The sequence below is a fragment of the Bos grunniens genome, chromosome 9, assembly GCF_055505025.1.
Source record: "Bos grunniens cultivar Pamir isolate PY7600 chromosome 9, Bosgru_T2T1.0, whole genome shotgun sequence".
Taxonomy (NCBI): Eukaryota; Metazoa; Chordata; class Mammalia; order Artiodactyla; family Bovidae; genus Bos; species Bos grunniens.
Genome location: NC_141173.1, coordinates 28,479,786 through 28,484,253, shown reverse-complemented (window position 1 = coordinate 28,484,253; position 4,468 = coordinate 28,479,786).

Genomic DNA, 4,468 nt, shown 5'->3' with positions numbered 1-4,468 from the left:
TTTGCCATGAAGTGATGGGACCTTTGGAGAAGGCAATGGCACCCCACTCCAGTACTTTTGCCTGGAAAATCCCATGGATGGAGGAGCCTGGTAGGCTGTAGTCCATGGGGTCGCTATGAGTCAGACACTACTGAGCGACTTGACTTTCACTTTTCACTTTCATGCATTGGAGAAGGAAATGGCAACCCACTCCAGTGTTCTTGCCTGGAGAATCCCAGGGATAGGGGAGCCTGTTGGACTGCCGTCTATGGGGTCGCACAGAGTTGGACATGACTGAAGTGACTTAGCAGCAGCAGCTTAGCAGATGGGACCTTATGGCATGATCTTCTTTTTTTGAATGTTGAATTTTAAGCCAGCTTATTCACTGTCATCTTTCACTTTCATCAAGAGGCTCTTTAGTTCTTCTTCACTTTCTACCATAAGGGTGGTGTCATCTGTATATCTGAGGTTATTGATATTTCTCGTGACAGTCTTGATTCCAGCTTGTAATTTATCCAGCCCAGTATTTCTCATGATGTACTCTACATATATGTTAAATAAGCAGCGTGACAATATATAGCCTTGATGTACTGCTTTCTCAGTTTGGAACCAGTCTGTTGTTCCAGGTCCAGTTCTAACTGTTGCTTCTTCACCTGCATGCAGATTTCTCAGGAGGCATGTCAGGTGGTCTGGTATGCACATCTCTTTCAGAATTTTCCACAGTTTGTTGTGATCCACATGGTCAAAGGTTTCAGTATAGTCAATGAAGCAGAAACAGATGTTTTTTCTGGAATTCTCTTGCTTTTTTCTATGATCAAATGGATTTTGGCAATTTGATCTCTGGTTCCACTTCCTTTTCTAAATCCAGCTTGAACATCTGGAAGTTCTTGGTTCATGTACTGTTGAAGCTTATCTTGAAGAATTTTGAGTATTACTTTGCTAGCGTGTGAGATGAGTACAATTGTGCAATAGTTTTAACATTCTTTGGCATTGCCTTTCTTTGGGATTGAAATGAAAACTGACCTTTTCTGTTCCTGTGGCCACTGCTGAGTTTTCCAAATTTGCTGGCATATTGAGTGCAGCACTAAGCATCATCTTTTAGAATTTGAAATAGCTCAACTGGGATTCCATCACTTCCACTAGCTTTGTTCATAGTGATGCTTCCTAGGGCTCACTTGACTTCACATTCCAGGATGTCTTGCTCTAGGTGAGTGATCACACCATCATGGTTATCTGGGTCATAAAGATCTTTTTTGTATAGTTCGTCTGTGTATTTCTGCCACCTCTTCTTAATATCTTCTGCTTCTGTTAGGTCCATACCATTTCTGTCCTTAATTGTGCCCTTCTTTGCATGAAATGTTCCCTTGGTATATCTAATTTTCTTTTTTTTTTAATTAATGTATTTATTTTAATTGGAGGCTAATTATTTTATGATAATGTAGTGGTTTTGCCATACATTGATATGAATCAGCCATGGGTGTACATGTGTTCCTCATCCCGAATGCCCCTCCCACCTCCCTCCCCATCTCATCCCTTAGGGTCATCCCAGTGCACCAGCACTGATCACCCTGTTTCATGCATCAAGCCTGGACTGGCAATCTATTTCACATGTGATAATCTACATGTTTCAATACTATTCTCTGAAATCATCACACCCTCGCCTTCTCCCACAGAGTCCAAAAGTCTGTTCTTTACATCTGTGTCTCTTTCGCTGTCTTGCATATAGAGTCATCATTACCATCTTTCTAAATTCCATATATATGCATTAATATACTGTATTGGTATATTTCTTTCTGACTTACTTCACTCTGTATAATAAGCTCCAGTTTCATCCACCTCATTAGAACTGATTCAAATTCATTCTTTTTAATAGCTGAGTAATACTCCATTGTGTATATGTACCACTGCTTTCTTATCCATTTGTCTGCTGATGAATATCAAGGTTGCTTCCATGTCCTGGCTATTGTAAGCAGTGCTGTGATAAACATTGGGGTACACGTGTCTCTTTCAATTCTGGTTTCCTCGGTGTGTATGCCCAGCAGTGGGATTGCTGGGTCATATGGCAGTTCTATTTCCAGTTTCTTAAGGAATCTCCACACTGTTCTCCATAGTGACTGTACTAGTTTGCATTCCCACCAACAGTGTAAGAGGGTTCCCTTTTCTCCACACCCTCTCCAGCATTTATTGCTTATAGACTTTTGGATAGCAGCCATTCTGACCAGCGTGAGATGGTACTTCATTGTGGTTTTGATTTGCATTTCTCTGATAATAAGTGATGTTGAGCATCTCTTTATGTGTTTATTAGTCATCTGTATGTCTTCTTTGGAGAAATATCTGTTTAGTTCCTTGGCCCAATCTTTGATTGTGTCATTTATTTTCCTGGAATTGAGCTGCAGGAGCTGCTTGTATATCTTTAAGATTAATTATTTGTCAGTTGCTTCATTTGCTATTATATTCTCCCATTCTGAAGGCTGTCTTTTCATCTTGCTTAGAGTTTCCTTCATGGTGCAAAAGCTTTTAAGTTTAATTAGGTCCCATTTGCTTATTTTTGCTTTTATTTCCATTACTCTGGGAGGTGGGTTATAGAGGATCCTGCTGTGATTTATGTCAGAGACTGTTTTGCCTATGTTTTCCTCTAGGAGTTTTATAGTTTCTGGTCTTATATTTAGATCTCTAATCCATTTTGAGTTTATTTTTGTGTACGGTGTTAGAAAGTGTTCTAGTTTCATTCTTTTACAAGTGGTTGACCAGTTTTCCCAGCACCACTTGTTAAAGAGATTGTCTTTTCTTCATTGTACATTCTTGCCTCCTTTGTCAAAGATAAGGTGTCCATAGGTGTATGGATTTTTCTCTGGGCTTTCTGTTTTGTTCTATTGATCTATAGTTCTGTCTTTGTGCCAGTACCATACTGTCTTGATGACTGTAGCTTTGTAGTATAGTCTGAAGTCAGGCAGGTTGATTCCTCCAGTTCCATTCTTCTTTCTCAAGATAGCTTTGGCTATTCGAGGTGTTTTGTATTTCCATAAAAATTGTGAAATTATTTGTTCTAGTTCTGTGAAAAATACCATTGGTAACTTGATAGGGATTGCATTGAATCTATAGATTGCTTTGGATAATATGTTCATTTTCACTATATTGATTCTTCTGATCAATGAACATGTTATTTTTCTCCATCTCTTTGTGTCATCTTTGATTTCTTTCATCAGTGTTTTATAGTTTTCTATATATAGGTCTTTTGTTTCTTTAGGTAGATTTATCCCTAAGTATTTTGTTCTTTTCATTGCAATGGTGATTGAAATTGTTTCCTTAATTTCTCTTTCTGTGTTCTCATTGTTAGTGTATAGGAATGCAAGGGATTTCTGTGTGTTGATTTTATATCTGCAACTTTACTATATTCATTGATTAGCTCTGGTAATTTTATGGTGGAGTCTTTAGGGTTTTTCTTGTAGAGGATCATGTCATCTGTAGACAGTGAGAGTTTTACTTCTTCTTTTCCAATCTGGATTTCTTTTTTTTCTCTGATTGCTGTGGCTAAAACTTCCAAAACTGTTTAAATAGTAGTGGTAAGAGTGGGCACCCTTGTCTTGTTCCTGACTTTAAGGGAAATGCTTTCAATTTTTCACCATTGAGGATAATACTTGCTGTGGGTTTTATATGCTTTTATTCTTAAAGTGATCTCTAGTCTTTCCCATTCTATTGTTTTCTTCTATTTCTTTGCATTGATCACTGAGAAAGACTTTCTTTCCTTGCTATTCTTTGGATATATCTTTGCTTTTCTCCTTTGCCTTTTGCTTCTCTTCTTTTCTCAGATATATTTAAGGCCTCCTCAGACAACCATTTTGTCATTTGCATTTCTTCTTAATGATCATTTTGATCATTGCCTCCTGTACAAATTATGGACCTCTGTCTGTAATTCTTCAGGCACTCTATCTATCAGATCTAATCCATTGAATCTATTTGTCACTTCCACTGTATAATCTTAAGAGATTTGATTTAGGTCTTACCTGAATGGTCTAGTGGTTTCCCCTACTTTCTTCAATTTAAGTCTGAATTTTGCAATAAGGAGTTCATAATCTGAGCCACAGTCAGCTCCTGGTCTTGTTTGTGCTGACACTATAGATCTTCTCCATCTTCAAATGCAAAGAATATAATCAATCTGGTTTAGGTATGACCATCTGGTGATGGCCATGTTTAGAGTTGTCTCTTGTGTTGTTGGAAGAGGGTATTTGCTTCAGTCAGTGCATTCTCTTGGCAAAACTCTGTTAGCCTTTGCCTTGCTTCATTTTGTACTCCAAGGCCAAATTTGCTGGTTACTCCTGGTATCTCTTGACATGCTACTTTTGCATTGCAGCCTCCTATTTTGAAAAGGACATCTTTTTTGGTGTTAGTTCTTGAAGGTCTTGTAGGTCTTCATAGAACCATTCAACTTCAGCTTCTTTGGCATTAGTGGTTGGGGCATAGACTTAGATTACTGTGATATTGAATTATT